The sequence below is a fragment of the Chiloscyllium plagiosum genome, chromosome 19 (assembly GCF_004010195.1).
Source record: "Chiloscyllium plagiosum isolate BGI_BamShark_2017 chromosome 19, ASM401019v2, whole genome shotgun sequence".
Lineage (NCBI taxonomy): Eukaryota > Metazoa > Chordata > Chondrichthyes > Orectolobiformes > Hemiscylliidae > Chiloscyllium > Chiloscyllium plagiosum.
Genome location: NC_057728.1, coordinates 25,841,095 through 25,860,942, shown reverse-complemented (window position 1 = coordinate 25,860,942; position 19,848 = coordinate 25,841,095). Strand labels below are relative to the sequence as shown.

General features: G+C 40.4%; 1 protein-coding gene across 6 annotated transcripts in view; it reads left to right on the top strand.

The window, feature by feature from the left end:
* si:dkey-82f1.1 (DENN domain-containing protein 2A) overlaps positions 1-19,848 on the top strand; it is a 144,332-nt gene that overhangs the window by 26,800 nt on the left and 97,684 nt on the right. Inside the window, exon 1 of one of the 6 annotated variants that reach the window (XM_043709386.1) lies at positions 1,030-1,098. The exons of 3 other annotated variants lie outside the window; for them this stretch is intronic. The gene's annotated coding sequence lies outside the window, so the exon portion shown is untranslated. Of the gene's footprint in view, positions 1-1,029; positions 1,099-1,874; positions 2,262-19,848 lie in introns of those variants that run through there. 2 more of the 6 variants (XM_043709383.1, XM_043709381.1) reach the window with 2 other exon arrangements.

The following is a 19,848-nucleotide window of genomic DNA, read 5'->3' as shown; positions in this document are numbered from 1 at the left end:
AAGGGAAATGGAAGAGGGCTGGGTAGCAGTAGAGGGGGTGAATGGAATTGGGGGAAAATGAGAGGGAAGTAAGAAGCAGGGAGAGTGGGGCTGGTGGTTGCAGGAGGTGGAGTGAGGGTAAGGGTAGTGTAGGGTAGGGAAGGGCAATAAGTTTGAGGAGGGATGGTGAAGGGGTTGGGGAGGTCAATATTGGGATGGGCTGGTGGAGGAGAAGGAATGTGGTGGAATTTGGGGAAGGGACTGGGAGAAGAAGGATATATAGCAAGGGGGGTGATGAAGGAGGAGAAGTAAGGAAGTGAGGAGAGTGGAAGGGAAAAAGGAAGGGGAGGAATGGACAGATGAGAGATGAAGTTGGAGGGGAAGAGAGATATGTCTATAGGAGAGGTAGGGGAGTGTCAGAAGGATTGAGGGAGGGAGGGGTTATAAGAGAGAACTGGAAGAAGTCATAGAATCCCTACAGTGTGGAAACAGGCCATTTGGCCCAACAAGCCCACACTGACCCTCTGAAGAGCAACCCACCCAGATTCATTCCCCGATCCTATTGCTCTACATTTATCCCTGACTCATGTACCAAACCGACACATCCCTGAACACTATGGGCAACTTAGCATGGACAATTCACCTAACCTGCACATCTTTGGACAGTGGGAGGAAACCGGAGCACCCGGAGGAAACCCACGCAGACACGGGGAGAATGTGCAAACTCCACACAGTCAGTCGCTTGAGGCTGGGCTGGAATCAAACCTGGGTCCCTGGTTCTGAGAGGCAATAGTGCTAACCACTGAGCCACTGTGCCGCCCAATAAGTGGTGCAGAGTCTGGTGGGGAGGGGTCATGGGAGAGCAAGGGATGGTGGAAGATGAGAAGAAAGAGTTGGGGGGAAGGGGAGTGGTAGATGGGGGTGGGAGAGAATGTCAGAAGAGGAAGGGGGACCCTTCATCACCATTCACAATTATTTGTCTATTTTTGGAGGCACCATGAACACAGCATTGCCAACTTGAATGTGCAGAAATAATCTCTCCTGAGTTTTCTCAGATCCTCATTTTAAGAGAGTGACCCCAGGAGACAGTGCACTGGATGTTTTATACTGTAACTCCAGGTCAGTTTAAAATCACTGTTTGAAGGTGTCTCAGCATTTCCTCAATACTCCTGTGACATTAGTTTGGAAACGTTTCAATATTGAAGAGCATGCTTTCTTTGTAAAGAGTCAGATTTGTTAGTGTGGTTTAGTGGTTTCTTAATGTTGTTTCTACTTAGACTAAGAGGAAAGTCCATAAAATCGCAACAGAAAATGCCGGAAATATTCCTCAGGATGTGAAGTTTTGATCATCAACCTGAAACTTTTAACTCTTGTTCTCTCCACAGATACTGCCTAACCTGCTGAATATTTCCAGCTTTTATTTCAGATGTTCAGCAGCTGGAGTAGTTTGTGTTATTGAGCTGCCTGTGTAACTTGTTCAAAACTCCAGAAAGCACAGAACAGAAATTATAAACTAATCACTGTGTGTACAGAATTGTTGCTGCTATTATATTAACCCATGGCAAGCAGCAACATGATCTGTGTTTATAGATTTTGTTTTATTTAAAGCTTAATTATGGTTAAATGGAAAGGGGGAGGGAGAGAGAATAGTTCGTGTATACTTCAGCAGTAAAGTCCTGCTGTATTATCAAACGGTTGCCAATCAGTGAAACAATATTTGGACTGTCGAATTGTTGCCTCTTTAATAGCACGTTTGATGTGCCTGAAACTGTAGAATGTGTGTTTATTGTAGTCTTGGCCCAGTACAGTTGGAGAGGGGACAACGGTTGCTATGGCAACAAAACTGTTCAGAGGCAGCTGGTGATTAGTTCAATGGAAAGAAGTCAAGGGAGGTCAAAGGAGGGAGGTGTGGGAATAGGGAGGCAGGGGCTGAGTACAGACGTCAGAGCCAGTAAACTGGAGGCCACTGAAGAAAGGGAGTGTGCAAAAGAGGGATGACAGAGAGGAAGCTGCAAAAAGACCTGAAACAAAGCAAGCCCCCGGTGAACCAAGCATTCCCTCACTGGCTGAGACATGGAGTTTCTTAGCGAAGGTCCTCGGCTGTAAAGCAAACCAAAGGCAGAAGGAGTCGATTTTACTTCCCTCGCCCCCTCCCCCAGTTCATCCCCAAGTGAGGTTTTTTTTTGAAAAGGAAATACAGGCAAATGCTGCCTAATTGGGTTATTTGTTGCAGGAATGAAGCTGCAAGCAACAGAGTTTCACCAGCAACCAGAATCGGTGAGGTAGGCAATTCCACAAATTGAGTAATTTTCTGTTTTCCTCCCATGTGTTAGATTATAACCGACCCTGACAAAAGACAGAGCTGAGTTTCAAAGAGAGTCTGAGTTGAAAAGCGCTGGGGGTAGGGTAGGGAGATATCATGTGAATGTACCGAGAGACTCTTCGCTTCAGGGCAATCAGACTTTCAGCTAGAGCCCAGTTCATATTTTGCAACCATTCCATGTTTATGAATACTTTATTTTTAATCATCTGAATTTAAGTAACTGGTTAAATATGTATGGATGACCTATTCCTAACCCAGGCTTCCTGTGGAATACGTGTCTGCTATCTGTAGAGTGTTCTGTGAAGTTTTAACCCTCTGGTCGCTGGAATGACGGTTTGGTAGTTTTTATCCTGCTCTCTTGAGAAGTTACTGATACTTGTGTTGATCACTGATTAAGTTCCTGCTTTTTTCTGAAGTATGTTCTCACCCTCCCCTAGGGTTCGCTCCCGAAGGTCTGCTGCGCATTATTCCTTAAAACATCTCCCATTCCCAAGCTTCAGTGCTGTCCTCTGGGGAGCTAATAGGGGCTACACAAATAGTTTAAGTGCCAACTTTTTATACTGTAGTCGGGGATAACCCACAATCCTTTCCCAAACCCGGTAACCGAAACTAAAAACCTGTAGCTTCTGATGAGATTTGGTGAAAGAATCTCGGTCAGATCTGAAACATTGCTGCGTACTTTTGAGTTACTCAGTCAGAGTCCCTGCATGCTGCTTTTGTGTGGTCTTCAGATGAAACAGCCAGGAGAGTTGACGCTTTCGAGATTACGCGTAATATAAGACACTCAGTAGACTGAAGCATTCAGACGAACACCTGCCACTGGTCTGGTTTGTGTGCAAAACACGAGCTCCGCACCTTTTTCTGTCTATCATCAGTTTTTGCAGAATAAAATGCAGTTGAAATATTTATTTTTAAGCTTCAATATAATGTGGAAGGACAGCATTCCTCTGTGAAAATCTTTGGCAAGTGTTTGCTTTAGGGATGGATGTTAATTACGCTGAGGAAAATCAGAGCCTTGAGATGCTGTCACTAATTCAGCATATTGAGTCCAGTTATTGTACCGTGCTCTGCTGGTGATGATTCTAGTGCATGAGATTTGAGGATAAAAATGGTTTTACCAAAATTTTTCATCAGACTTTTTCCACTTTGTCACTCTTGTTTCAAACATAATCCCAAAGTAATCAGAATTGTATCCAAACAACATATAAGGGTTTCGAGGAGATGGGTGCTTGAATTTACAGTAATGTACAGGTATTGTGTATGAATGACTTAGCCAGGATGTGATGTTATTTGTGTGCTTACTGTAAGACCGTGAGAGTAAATGCGAGTACACACAAAGCATGCTATAGAGTCATAAAGTTTATTTTTGTTATGTAGTATATTACCTTTATGATTTGATTCACCTTTAAAGAGGGTGCCTCAGTGTACCTTGTGAGGAGAAACTCACAAACCAGCTAATTTTAACAAGAAAGTTCTGCAGGCAGTGTTCTTTGCATTGCTGAATGGGTTTTAAAGTGATTCTTTCTCTACATTGATTTGTCTTTGGAGCTAAAATTGGAACTAACTTTTTTTTGTCTCTAAAATTCAAAACGTTGTGAAAAGTTTTTTGATTCATTTAACATCAACCACAATAACAGAGGTTACAATGCTATTTAGGTGCTGGTGGCAATCCCATGTAGGTACCTTTTTTAAAAAGAAAATAAATTTTTAATGCAACACATGAAGGTGATGTTTGTTTAGTGAAATAAGAATAGCCGTGTAACTTATACCAATTCAGCACCTTCTTACGTCAGACTCCCTATGCTTTGAAAGCAAACCTGTAGATGATTTTAAATCTTGCATATATCCTACATATGAGACATGTCCTTTAACATGTCTGATTCATCAGGTTTCTGGGATAGCTGATTTTGTTTCTTTTGGAGAAGGTGAGAATTATTTTGAGGAGTAGGTTGGTTTTGTTGGTAGCAATTTAGTTTATCTACAAGTCAAGAAAGATGGTATGTCCAAATTCACTTCAAATCATTGGCATATAGTATGAAGGGCCATTTCATTGAAATGTTAGGGAAGGGCTGCATTGACAACAATTCCATCCTTTAGTTCAGAGCTAAAGCTAAACCCTTGCTTATTTGTTTAGATGGATGGGAAAATAATAGAAAATCTCATTATCTGAAGAAGAAGAGCATTATAGTTATGACAATTCTTGCTTCAGCATACACCATCAAAACAACTGGATGAATAGATCATTCAGATCTATTTTTGTTCATGGGACGTTGTGGTTCACAAATTATTGGCCATCTATGGTTGTGTGACTCTGGTTTTCTGATGCATTGAATGCTAATATGTAAAAATAAATTATTAAAACATGATATAGCTGTATTACATTTACAGAACTTTAAAGTTTTCAATTGGCATTAGGTTTGTCTTCCAAGATATGGAAAGACCTCAACTTTCAGCACTTGGCCCTCCCATTTCATGGCCATGTGAGTTGGATGGCATCTCATGTGAAACTTATTCAACTCTTTAGTATTTCTGGAGTAGCTAGTCCACATCTCACGGGTACATGAAAGGGTTCATATTATCACAGTTTTGTGTGCTTTTCTGTAGGTTTGATTCCTCATTGCCTCCACAGATTTATGAGTAAATGCTGAATTTGCCCTGCCAATTCTACTTGCTGCCTCACTGGCAAATTTTAGAGATTATTCTTCTGTGATATTAAAGTTATCTACATCCTGCTGGATTGTGTGATTGATAATTATAGTATGTGGGGCATAGTGAGACTTTAACAATGGTTGGTGAAATATTTCTGCCTTCATCAAGTTGACGGTCTTCTCTCAGTCATCAGCCCTTTTGAAAAAACAGACCATGATTGGTTGAAGGCTATGTTCAGAAAATGACATGTGGGCACAATCATGTCCCACCAGTGTCATTAAAAAGCATGGTAGCAAAGAAATAGGTCATCACAGCATTTTAAACAGTAGTTATTTATAATTATTAACTATTTTCTATCTGTTCACAAAGACACTATCAGGCTATTATATCAAATCACATATAAATCAATGTATGGTCCTTAATTGACCTGGCAATGGTCCTATGATGAAGAGTCTCTGTTTGGTCATACGCCAAGTTTGTGATTTTCTCGACTTGCACTTGAGGAGCTTCCCTATTCACATGTGTATATCTGAATAGTCTTGTACTAAAAGAAGTATTTTTATTTCACACTGGGTTACCTTTGATCAATTGTGTTTGGGGCGGCACGGTGGCACAGTGGTTAGCACTGCTGCCTCACAGCGCCAGAGACCCAGGTTCAATTCCCACCTTAGGCGACTGACTGTGTGGAGTTTGACCATTCTCCCCGTGTCTGTGTGGGTTTCCTCCGGGTGCTCCAGTTTCCTCCCATAGTCCAAATATATGCACGTCAGGTGAATTGACCATGTTATTTGCCCATAGTGTTAGTCAGAGAGAATTGGGTCTAAGTGGGTTACTCTTCAGAGGGTCGGTGTGGACTTGTTGGCCAGTTTCCATACTGTAGGGAATCTAATCTGCAAGATGTCTATAAGTTTGGTTTAAAAACAACAGAAAGGTTTACTACTGGGATTAGGTGAGGAGATCATTGAAAGACTATGTGGACTTAATTTTCACAAAATCTTTTCCTCAGCGACATAAGGTCTTTGTTTTGCAACTGGTAGCGATGCAAACATGCAGAGGAACATATGAATGAGAAGTTAATTCATTGCATCAGTGTTACTGTATGCTAATGCTAGACAGTGTGGTGCTAATGTGCATCTCTGATGCATTGAATGCTAATATGTAAAAATAAATTATTAAAACATGATATAGCTGTAATACATTTACAGAACTTTAAAGTTTTCATATCACTGGAAAAAGGTAAAAGTCATGAGAGATACACATCTAATAGAGAGAATGAATTTGCATGGATTATTCTGTCCTTCAGATGAATACATCGAATGGTGAAGTCATGTCACTTGAATAAAAGATTAGAGCTGAGGCAGCCCATTACATTGTGCTTAACCCATAGCACAGGGTTGAGTATCAAGCTGAATTTATTGGCAGTGAAGAAGATTTTCTGCTGTGACTGGAAGAAGCACTCTGCTCAAAGCATGCTGCAGATCACTGACTTAACACAAATGAGAATTTTATGAAGTTGGGAGTGAGTGACAGACTCAAACTGTGCTGTAATCTGTCTCTTATTAGATGGGGTGCGGTCTGCTACTCCATTTCCAAACAGATTTTCCACTACTCCTTTGCAGTGAGATTTTGATTTTCTCCTTGCTGGAGGTTTATCTGGTGTCCTTTGTCTCTGTTGCAGCTTTTAATGTGCTGAGAGTACCGCGTTAATTTAAAAAAAATGGAAAGATGGCTGGAATTCCTATTGTTTACCCAGGGAGCATGTCTGGCTTCTCACAATAGAATCAGTGTATTATGGTACCATCTTGTTCCTCGTAGTCTCCAACCCAAACAATTCATTTTTGCTTAAAAATAAAAGTGTTTACATTTTGTGGCAGTGGTGTCAGTTGATGAATGGATCCAGCTGGTAGAAAACAGCATTTCTTTCCAGTGAGAAGGGTGCATTTCGTTTTGATGACTTGGCACATTCATATGTATTGTTGTCTAGATAGTAATTTATCTCCAGGTGTTCAAATTGTTTTCAGGAAAGAAACAAGAAAACATTTTTTTTTTGCAATGCAATGAAATGCCTGACTTAAAACCTTACCTTACAACCCCTGTCCAAACATTAACAAGAAGTGAAGGGAAAGTAATTGCCCTTGACATCCAAATAGCCTTTGATTCAGTGAGGCATCAAGGAGTCCAAGCAAAATTGGTTAATGAGAATTTAGATGAGGCATGGGGGCTTTTGATTGGAGGGAAATTATTTCCATTGTACTAGGCATGAAACCAGTCAAAGGGAAGATGGTTGTTGTTTTTGGAGGTCGTTTATCTCAGCCCCAGCTATCTCTGCAAGAGATTCTCAGGTTAGTAGCCCTACCCAATCATGTTCAACGCCTTCCTTAATGACCTTCCTTCCATCATAAAGTCAAACACTCATTGCTGTCATTTGTAGAAAGCTGTGCTGAAAGAGTTAATCTGGTATTGGCACTTATTATTTGTCATTTATTTTTGATGGAAGTGATTGTCAAGGTTTGGGAAGTATATGACAGAGTAAGGGGGAAAAACATTGAGTTTTTTTCTCTTTTACACCTTCCACTGTATGGACGTCACCCTCTGTCTCTTCATTCCCTTACCTACAGTAGGATGAGGTGATGCATCAAGAGTTGATAAAATCATGGTGAACGTAAGAAATAGGAGCAGGGATAGGGTATTCAACCCTTTGAGTCTGCTCCACTGTTCACTAGTCATTATTAATGTTGCCTTAACTCCACTGCTCACTCTTGCAGCATATCCCTTAGTTCCTTAATAGGCAAAAGAGTATACATTTCCCCCTTGAATACATGGTTCTGATCCCAGCTGATGATGGTATTGGACCAGTTGGATTTGAGTCTGAATTCTTTATGGATCATATTTTGTTGGTTTTAATAAAATGGTCTTTCACCAAAATGCAAACATGCAAATTAGAGATTAGAGGTTAACAATAAAACTGGTGTTTATTATGGAAAAGAAATGAAGGTAAAATAGAATGAATGGAACTATTTATGTATGAAATAAATTAAAAGATTTAGAAACACACAGTAAAGTATAATCCCATTAATTCCAAAATCACTCCTTTACAATATTCACACCAGAGAGAATTCTCCTGTCTATCACCCACATCGGGATTAGTTTAAGCCCATAAAACAGAGGAGTAGAAGTTAGGCCATTCAGCCCATCAAGTCTGCTCCAGCATTCAATCATGGCTGATAAGTTTCTCAACCCCATTCTCCCACCTTCTCCCTGTAACCCTTGATCCCCTTGATAATCAAGAACCTAACAATCTCTGCCTTAAATACACTCAATGACCTGGGCTCCACAGGTCATAAATTCCATAGATTCACCATCCTCTGGCTGAAGAAGTTTCTCCTTACCTCTGTTCTAAAAGATCTTCCCTTTACTTTAGGACTATGTTCTGTGGTCCCAGTCTCTCCTATCAATGGAAACACCATCCCAACATTTACTTTGTCCAGGCCTTTCAGTATTCTGTAAGTTTCAGTTAGATCCACATCCACCATCCTTCTAGTCTTTCGAGTGTAAACCCAGACTACTCAAACGTTCCTCATATGTTAAGCTTTTCATTCCTGGCACTGTTCTCATGAATCTCCTCTGAACACGCTCCAGGGGCCAGTACATCCTTCTCAAGATATGGGGCCCAAAACTGCACACAATACTCCAAATGTAGTCTGACCAGAGGCTTATATAGCCTCAGAAGTACATCCTTGCTTGTCAAGTCCTCTAAAAATAAATGCCATTGTTGCATTTGCCTTCCTTATTACTGACTCAACCAGCAAGTTTACCTCAAGAGTGTCCTGGACTAGAACTCCCAAGTCTCTTTACACTTCAGTCTTCTGAATTTTCTCCCCATTTAGAAAATAGTCCATGCCTCTATTCTTCCTATCAAAGTGCATGACCTCACACATTCCCACATTGTACTCCATCTGTCACTTGTTTGCCCGCTCTCTGAACCTGTCTAATCCTTCTGCAGCCACCCCCTCCTTTCCTCAATGCTACCTGTCCCTCTACCTATCTTTGTGTTGTCTGCAAACTTAGCCAGAATACGCTCAGTTCCTTCATCTAGATTGTTTATGTATAAAGTGATACTGAGCCTTGCGGAACACCATTTGCCACCAGCTGCCATCCTGAGAAAGATCTTTTATCCCCACTCTCTACCAGACTGCCAACCTTCCATTCATGCTAGTACATGGCCTTTAACACCACGGGCCCTTATCTTACTCAGCAGCCTCCTTTCTGGCCCTTGTCAAAGGCCTTCTTGAAGTACAGATAGATAACATCCTTGATCTAACATGCTTATTACTTCCTCAAAGACTTCCAGCAGATTTATCAGGCATAACCTTCCCTTGATGAAACCATGCTGACTTTGCCCAATTTTACCATACACCTCCAAGTATTCAGAAATCTCATCCTTCACAATGGATTCCAGTATCTTACCACGATTGAGGTTAGGCTAATATGTCTGCAATTTTCTATCTTTTGTTTTATTCTCTTTTTAAACGGGTGTCACATTAGCAATCTTGCAGTTCTCTGGGACCCTCTCTAATGATTCGTGAAAGAAACTGTGACTTCAATTCTCTCTTTTCTGAAGCCGATGGCTTCTTCCTGGTGCCTTCAGACAGCCGAGCTTAAACTTTCTCAGTTCAAGTAATTCCTTCAGGGATGTAACCAATCACTTCCATGCTGGAGCTTTCATTCTTAACTCCGTATACTGAGGTAATGTATTTCTTAACAGCTCTAAAACATCTCATTTTGTCACGAACGATTATTTTCTACATCCAGGTTCAGCCAAGACCTCTGCAAAAACTGCCCCAAACTGAAAGTAAAAGGTTTTTTCCAAGTTATGGTTGTTTCTCCTAAGCCAAGGAAAACCATTCCAAAATCTTTTATTTGAAACCCTTGCACTGTCTAGTTTATTCACTTATAAACTTTCCTAATGTAAACAAAACTCCATTACTCTCCAGAAATTTTCTAATACCGTATTTTAAAAGAAATTACAATGGCTATGAAAATGCTTACAAGTTAATCATGACCTCATAGGCCAGTCCATTGAATTATCCCATTAAATCTGCATTGCATTTTTTAAAATGCAAATATATCCGTACTTTGGTCAGGAGGTGGAAACAGTATTTCAATTGTCTCACAAAACTCTTTAGCAAATCTGCATTTTTACATTTGAGTAGAAAATTTTGAAGTTCATTTTTAAGTTTCTTATTAGTTTATATTTTCTCTCTACTGATTTCTTGAACCTACCATCATTTCAAGTAGTGGAACCCTAGTACTGTAAGCTCCAATATAATACTGATGGTGAACTTCCAGGCTGAGTTTGAGCTGATAATGTGCATGACAAGACAGACTAACATCTGTGTCACTCAGTTATTTAAAATACTAACAGCCAAATTATTGAGAGGGGTTTGGAGATAATTTTGCAATTTTGCTATCTCTTATTGATCTTCTGTTATGCACAACTTTGAATAAAGATGCCTTTCTGGACAGTTTCCTTTCTAATTCCCAATCTGATCTCTCAACATAGGGTCTGTTTCTGTGCTGTATGATGCTTTGCTCCAATTCATGAGTGCCAACCAATCATCCCAATCTGATCGAGTCCCATTTGGCAGCATTTGGCCCATATCCTCCTCAATCCTTCCTGTTCAACATACTATTTGGAAGAAGAGCTTAAGAGTTCTCCCTAAAGCCCTGGCTGTTGTGTAAAGGGTATAGGACCGTGGAATAACCTTCAGATAATGTCTTGGAGCTATATGTCACTGATTATAAATACTACAGAGAGTAGGCAGAGCCACAACATTCTGGTTAAGTTCACTAGAAAACACACTGGAACATGAATTTCTCTGAAAGAAACACTGAAAGTATGGACATAAATCCTTGCAAAAGGTAGATTAGTTATTACGTAGTGTAAATATAAGAGCTTGGTACATGTTTACCATGTAAAGTACAAGTCCGTACGAATAGCTAATAAAGAACATTACTTTGAAATATTAACCTAAAGCCTTTGTGTAAACAGGTTGCCCCACATAGACTGGTTATGGATAAAACAGAGAGTGATTCATATGTGAAGTTAACTGCCAGAGGAAATAGTAGATGCAGGTACAGTTACAACATTTAAAAGACATCTGGTTAAGTTCATCAATAGGAAAGGTTTGGAGGGATATGGGCTAAACGCAGGCAAGTGGCACTTGTCCATTTGGGAACATATCGCTATAAACTAGTTGAACCAAAGAGTCTGTTTCCATGCTGTATGACTGTATCATTCTATGCACCTGTCCAGATGCCTTTTAAATGTTGTAATTGTACTAGCCTTCACTGCTTCCTCTGGCAGCTTGTTCCATACACGCACTACTCTCTCTGTGAAACGTTTTTAAAACTTCTTTCCCCTTTCACCTTAAACCTATGCCCTCTAGTTCTGGACTCCCCCATCCTAGGAAAAAGACTTTGGCTATTCACCCTATCCATACCCCTCATGATTTTATAAACTTCTGTAAGGTTACCCTTCAGCATTCGACACTCCAGGGGGAATAAAGCCCCAGTCTATTCAGCCTCTCCCTGGAGTTCCAATCCAGGCAACATCCTTGTAACTCTTTTCTGAAACCTCAAGTTTAACAACATCCTCCTTTATAGAAGGGCAACAGAATTACCTCTCCTACTAATGGAATACTTTCTCCATCATATCCAGGCCTTTCATTATTCTATAACTTTCAATAAAACTTCTCTGTCATCCTTCTAAACTCCATCCAACTGCTCCTAATGACAAGACCTTCATTCCTGGGCAAAAAAAAATGGAAAGATGTGCGGATTCTGGAAATCTGAAACAAAAACTGAAATTGCTGGAAAATCTCAGTAGGGCTGGCAGCAACCGTGGAGAAAAAACAGGCCCAACACTTCCGGTCCAGTAACCCGAAAAACCATCTTTCAATACTTAGGAATACACGCATGTTATTCTGCTACAGGTTATTAGTAGGTGTATGCGGTTTGTACTGTTTTTCTTTCCTTCCTCTGGATTTTCATTGCACTTTTCTCTAATCAGAACAGCTAAGGTTGGGAACTTCCCTTACTTTCTGTGCACAGCTACACCCTATTAAAGCAAGTCACAGCATGTGGATTTTAATGCATTGCACTGCTATTGTGCTAAGTAGAAAGATGATGACGTCCTAACTGCTAATGATGACTGAATTATTTCCATATGCAGATTTTTATTCTATTTGTATCCATTTTACAAGGAAGTTGTCTCTTTAATGAGATTTTATCACGTCATGAAAGTGGAATTCTGGCAGAAAGCTTTCTGATAGATCTTAGCGAGCTTTAAGACGATTTGTAGCTCAGGTTGAGGTTTTGGATGTAGGTTTGCTCGCTGAGCTGCAAGGTTCATTTCCAGATGTTTTGTTACCCTACGAGGTAATATTTTCAGTGGGCCTTAGGCAAAGCAATGCTGAAAATACCTGCTTTCTATTTGTGTTTGGATTTCTTTGGGTTGGTGATGTTATTTCCTGTGGTGAAGTCACTTCCTGTTCCTTTTTCTCAGGGGGTGGTAGACCCCATCTACCACCCCCTGAGAAAAAGAACCGGAAGTGACATCGCCACAGGAAATAACATCAACCCAAAAAAATCCAAACACATAAATAGAAAGCAGGAATTTTCAGCATTGCTTCGCCTAAGGCCCACTGAAAATATTACCTCGTAGGGTAACAAAACATCTGGAAATGAACCTTGCAGCTCAGCGAGCAAACCTACATCCAAGATCATAAACTAATGAGGAGTAATGGGATCACTATGGATCTGGTTTTAGTGAGTTATAGGTAAGTGTTCCATCTAACACTTAATCGATGTCCAGCCTGACTTCTGGGTGTTTTTGGGATGGAGTGTGAGTAATCCGTTTGGACTACCATCCAAATGAAATGTTACCAACCTATTTAATAATTATTGCCGCTCTTCGCTATGCAGCTCAGTTGATCACTAATGCATGTATTGGCTTGATATGTAAGTGTCGAAGAGTGTGGTGCTGAAAAAGCACAGCCAGGCAGCATCCAAGGGAGCATTCCTCAGATGTTGCCTGACCTGCTGTGCTTTTCCAGCATTCTTTGACTCTGATCTCCAGCATCTGCAGTCCTCGCTTTCTCCTAGTTGGTATGTAAGTGTGACAGTCTAGAGTTTTGTATAGGCAATTGGGAGTTACTCAGAAATCTCCAACTACAGGCTGGCACTGGGCTGGTTAGTTGTTCACCCTCTCATATTTAGGACCAGATTTACCTTGCAGAGGCAGGAAATAGCGTTAAACAATTATGATAAACTTTCAATATGCAACATCTTTAGGAACATTACATTACATTGATATCACAGTCAAACTTTCAGCAGTCGTTTTGGCACTTGCCAATTTAAAAGTTTCCTACATACTTTAACTTGCCAGCTTGGTGTGGTTCAGTTGGTGAACATTTAAGGATGAATGTCTCTCTTTAGAAAGTGAGAGTTGGGAAGCAGAAATTCTTGCTTGTACCATTGGTGAAAGACTTGGACCTGATGATCTAATTGATTTAATTTAGTGTCATGTGGACCCAAGTACAGTGAAAAGCTTTGTTTATGAGCAGTACAGGCAAATCATAGTAACAAAGGACATACAGATCATAGGGTGAAAAAAAACTTGGACAGTGTAAGACATAAAAGTTACACCGCACAGGACATGCGCTAGGCAAGATCAACATTAGCAAGATTAGTATAATTTGAAGTTAGTCTATTCATCAGACTAATAATGGTAGGGAAGAAGCTGTTATTGAGCCTGTGTGTGATGAAACTGCTGTGTTTTCTGCCTGATGGGAAAGGTTGTAGGAGAGCATTACCGGGGCGGGATGGGTCTTTGATGCTGCCAGCCTTTCTGCAGCAACGAGATGTATAAATGGAAGTTGACTTCTGTGATGGTCTGGGCTGTGCACACAATCTTATGTAGTTTCTTACGGTCCTGAACAGAGCATGTACCATACCAGGCTATTATGCACCTGGTCTAATGCATTCTATAGTGCTCTCTAATAGTTGGTGAGGATTCTTCTGGACATACCAAATTTCCTGAGCCATCTGATCTCACTCAGCCTTTTGGCTGACAGGAGGAAAGGAGTCAGTTCACAAGCTCTGAAAATGAATAGAAAAATCAACCTTGAATATTGAGTAAATGCTATTATTTTTCTTCTTGTCAGGATATGCCCAACAGTAATGACAGAGTGAGGCAGTACAGTGGTGAGTGGTGTGGAAATATTCCAAGCATAGAGCTGTGGCTTTTTGATTTTCCAATTAATTTAAATCAGATTAGCCTTAGTGACAGAACCATAATCATGACTGGCTTCATATTGAGACCTAGAAACCACAATAGTTACGTATCACAGGAGTTAAGGCAAACCACATTTAGAGTTGCACAATCTGTGCCAAAAATTTGACTAGTCAATAGTGTGTAAAGTGGACCCGGCTATCTCATACAGACCAAGTTAGTTTTGTGTTTTTAACAGGAATGATATTGTTTCATATAGTTTGTTTAATAGCTGCTGCAAACTGAAATTAATGTATTTACAGCAGAGATAGAGATCACATGACTGCAGCCAACTAGACAGCAGACTATGTACTGGCTGCTCTCTCTTGAGAGATGTGACTGATGGTGGTTTAACCTGAGGGTTGGTTAGCCCATTTGGTTGAATGGCTGGTTTATAATGCAGAGTGATGCCAACAGCAGAGGGTCAGTTCCCATAGTGGCTGAAGTTACCCCAAAGGTCCCACTGTGTGTCTCTCTCTGTCTCTCTCGGTCTCTCTCGGTCTCTCTCGGTCTCTCTCGGTCTCTCTCGGTCTCTCTCTGTCTCTCTCTGTCTTACAATTGGATTCCTTCAAATACCTCAGTTGTCATGAAAAGATATGCTTGTCCCTTAGTTTGCACTTACAAATTATTGACGCTGCCCAATATACTTGTTCAACAAAGAAAAGTATAATACCTTAACAAAACCATGTGTTAATTCAGTCCCATTTTTGCTTGTCTCTGCGTAAGCATTACACATGACTATAGTGAAGGAACAGCTTCTTTAATTGTGCAATTGCAACTACATATCTGGTTATTTGTGTTCACTGTCAATGATCAAGATGATAACTAATTGTACACAGGTTCCAAGTTGTCCCATGGGCTACCCTTGTTGAAAGCATTGAGTGATTTCTTTCTGATGTGCTCTCCTTTACTTATCTCTGACAAAGGTTGCTGGATGAAAGCCCTCGAACTCCCTCCCTAACATACTGGGTTTGCCTACAGCTCAGGGACTGTAAAAACACAAGACAGCAGCACACTACTGTCTTGAGGGCAGCTAGAAATAGGCAATAAGTGGAGGCCCAGCCAGGAATGTCCATGTCCCAGAAGTGAATTTAAAGAAATGATTTTGTATTGGTATGTGAAATCTGGTTTTCTGTCATTTTACCTTGGTTTTGTCACTAAAACCTTAGACCATAGAATCCCTATGGTGTGGAAACAGGTAATTTGGCCCAACATGTTCACATTTATCTTCTGAAAAGCAATCCACCCAGACCCATTTCCTTACCCTATTACTTCACATTTATCGCTAACCTACACATCCCTGAACACAATCGGCAATTTAGCATAGCCAATTCACCTGACCTGCAAATCTTTAGATTGTGGGAGGAAACTAGACCACCTGGAGGAAATCCACACAGACACTGGGAGAATGTGCAAACTCCACACAGACAGTTGCACTAGGCTAGAATCGAACCCGGGTCCCTGGAACTGTGAGGCAGCAGTGCTAACCACTGTGCCACTGTGTTTCTGTGCCACCTGCTGCTACTTCTGATTTCAATAGTTTTTTTTGTGTTATTTAAAGAGCAATTTGGGTATGCTGCGACATTAGTTTTTGGACTGGACTATTTTCTGGACATAAGGATTTATTTGTTCAAGTGGATTCATTCAATTCCTTTGTGCTTCTTTTGGTGATTTTTTTTTTTGCTGCTGCCCAGCCTTTCCATTTGACTGGGGATGGTGGGGAGATCACATTGAATTCCTCAATCCTCAATTCACAAGTGAAGAATTCAACTGCTTAATAGAGGGCCTTTGTCATTCATCACAATGTTTGGAATACTGTAATCGCCAAAGTGTGCTTTCAGGCATTCTACAATCTCACTGGTGGTTGTTGATGTCAGCTGATCTAACTCCAGTCGTTAAATTAGTAGGCAGTGGTGACGAGAGAATCATTTCCTGCGAAGTGAAGATATTTACTCCAAGTGTCCACCATGGTCTGTCTAGGATGCTGTGCATCATTGCAACTCTTTAATTTGCTCAGCATGGTCTTCATTACAAACACAGGACAGCATGATGGTTCTTGATCTCATTGCTCAAGTTTGACCAGTTGAGTAATTCTCTTGCCTTCCTTAGATTAGACTCAATTCCTTGGATGCGCATTAACATTTCTTCTCATCTTCTGAGGGATAATGATTCTATTTCCTTTTTCTAAGATGTTGTTTCTTCATCTCTGTTTGCTCAATCCTGTCTTATAGGAACAGGTGATGCTTTCAGGGCTGTGCTTTCATCACTATTTCCTGCATGACTCAGTTACATCTTGTTTCATTTGTTTGATTTGAGCAAGATGTTTCTCTTTCAGATTCAATGTCTCTGCTCGGTTAAAAGCTTGTAGAGCACGTTGAACTGTGATTTCTTATGAATCTGGAAGATTTTACACTTTGTCTTCATATTCTCAACTTTCTTCATTGAGAATGCGACTGTCAATAGAATGTCAGCAATGTGCGTCCTTGTATGTCACGGCCAGATGATATCTCCGTAAATGAAGTAACATTCTTTGTAGATGCTTTATATCAGATAGAAGAAGTTTAAGGAAGATGTTTTGGAGTGGTTTGTGGTCAGACTGCACTGCCACCTTGTACCTTCCAAATAGATATTGGTTGAAATGCTCATAAGCAAAGACAAAGGTCAGGCACTTTTTTTCTAAATCTGAGCATAGCATTGTTGATTTTGCATTAACATTCTGGTGTAGGTTATCCTCACTGCATAAGAGTTGCTCCAAGTACTGTCTTTATGGCATCTCACTGCAAGATGACTTCATTATGAACATTGTAATAAGTACAGTCATTAGCTCAGCGCTGGCAATGTCACCACCAGTTGTTTGATTCTAGTGAAAACTGCTTGTTCTTTTGCCAGAGTCACTAAAGATCTTTAATGAGCTTGCATAGAGATTTACACTCTCTGCCAAATTAGGCAAGAACTTCAAGAACTAAATATTCATGAACCCAATAACAGTTAATGGCAGGATCCTGAACAGCACTGATGTACAGAAGGATCTTGGGGTTCAAGTCTATACCGCCATACAAGTGGCCATGGAAGTACATAGAATGGTAAAGAAGGTGTATTGTATGCTTGCCGTTATTGGTGAGGGAATGGAGTACAGGAGTCAGGATGTCATGTTGCAGCTTTGAGCCTTTGGTTAGTCCACAGTTAGAGTACTGCATTCAATTCTGGTTGCTACATTACAGAAAGGATGTGGAGGCTTGAGGATGCTGCCTGGATTAGAGGGCATGAGCTATAAGGGAGGCTAGAAAAACTCAGGTTATTTTCTCTGGAGTGGCGGAGGCTAAAGGGAGACTTGGTAGAAGCCTATAAAATTATGAGATGCATAGATTGGGAAAACAGTTCTGACCGTCAACCCTGAGTTGAAATGTTTAAAACTAGGGGGCATGTATTTAATGTAAGAGGGGCAAAGTTCAAAGAAGGTGTAAGGGTCAAGTTTTTTTCACATACAGTGTGATAGGAGCGTGGAACACAATGCTGGCAGTGGTGTGGAGGCAGATATGATCGGGGCAGTTAGGTGACTTTTAGATAAGCATATGAATATGCAAAGAATGGAGGGGTATGGACCAAGAGTAGGCAGAAGGGATTAGTTTAATTTGGCATCATGTTCAGCACAACATCATGGGCAGGAGGGCCTGTTCCTGTGCTGTACAGTTCTATGTTATAACAAATTGTTGCATAGCTTCCACTTCCATTGGTCACTGGAGTTTTGCCACAACTCTGACTGTGCCAGGATCCAGGCGGAATCCCTTTGCTGTCAGTTTATGACCCATCTACTTGACTTCAGGCACCTTCAGTTACACGTTTTTCAGTTTCAGGTTCATCTGGAGCCCTTTCTTTAGTAGTGACGTTAGGTTTTGATTTTGGTCTGCAATGCCTCCTTCTACTATATTTCTATGTCTATAAATTAACAAGTCATCTATAATTGCTCCTACTCTGAGATCATCACTAACATGGCCTGTCTGAATTGAATTGATACTCTTCTGGAGCAGAGGAAATGTCAAACAACACGTGCAACCATCTATATGTCTTGAATGGTGCTCTGAATGTAGCTAGAATATTGCTGTTTTCATCCGGCTTCACTTGCAGGCAGTTGTCCTTGGGCATCAGGGGTATAAAGACTTTTGCCTTTCAAGTCGTGACAAACTCTCCTCAACGGTTGGTAAATGAGGTCTTTTTGAAATTTTATTGAGATTCTTGGGATCTATGGATACATTCTTTTTTTCACTACAACCATGCTGCTAATTCAAGATGTGGGAGTTGTCACCTTCTTGATTAGTTCCCCAGTTTTCAACTCTTCTATTCTATCCTTTAGGCTCGTCTTGAAGGCAGCTGTAACACATCTCCACAAATGCTGAATTGGTCATGTTTCTTTTTTACTTCAAAAATATATTCACAAAGAAGACATCCAAGTGCTATAAGAGTATGCTTGATATTCTTTTAGGATCTATTCATCAGTCATTGGCTTGGTGGCCTGAAACATTATAAGTCACTTCTGGCAATGTGTAGCATTACCAGTCCATACTTTGCTGAGATGCTTAGTTTCTACTATCTCAAACTTCAGATTTTCATTTTTTTTTCCCATTCCATTGGGCTGTTAACTTTATTTTTCTGCTTGTGATGCACATATAGCCTTAACCTTCATGGTTTTTAGGGTCACCATCTTGAGCCATTTTGCACAGGTCTGTGATGTTTGTGATATTGTGTGAAGTATCGGTGTCTGTCTCACACTTCACATTTGCTGATTCCGTCTTTCTGCAGTTACCATTCTAATAAGTCATAAACCATTTACCACCTTAAACGTCATAGTGCCACCCAATTAGATGGTGTAGAGTGATTTCTTAGAGTTATCAGCTGACATCTCTTCAGCAGCCATCTTTAAAGACTTCTTTCACTTCATTCTAGCTAACATTTGCATGCAATGTGATTTAGTTACTTGCAGTTCAAGAACTGTTTTCCCATGCCAGATATTCTTGCTTTTCTTTTGTGATGTCTTCTGCAATACTTACAGCCTATCCTCTGGCATTGACCTTCCTGCTGGCTCAACTGCAAATACTTATTTCTTTTTGTTCTGATATGTTGTTTTCATTCAGCCTGGAATATGTCTCCACAGTAAACAAACCTTAGTCTTTTCTCCCATTAATGTGCAAATACACTTTCCCCAACACTGATGACAAGGTTGCTACTTATTTGGTTATTCTTTTCATTCAATTCTGTGGCTGATAAATTGTTTTGTCGTTGACAGTGGAAAAAAATCCAATTCTGCCTCCTATCTTTGTTCACTTCCACAGCAGGAAGGTTTGGAAAATTCACAGCCATTCTGATTCACTCAACACTTCAAAGTTGCATACTGCAGTTTTTAACTCTGCTCTGCTTTTACTTTTACCGCAGTTGTGTTTCTTATGCTTTGAAAATCCATATGATTTCCTCACACCATGTTTCATATACTGTTTTTAATAACTGCCACAAATCAAAATGAAAGAACTTCCAGCAGAGATGGATTTCACAGGCCTATGACAAAACAGCT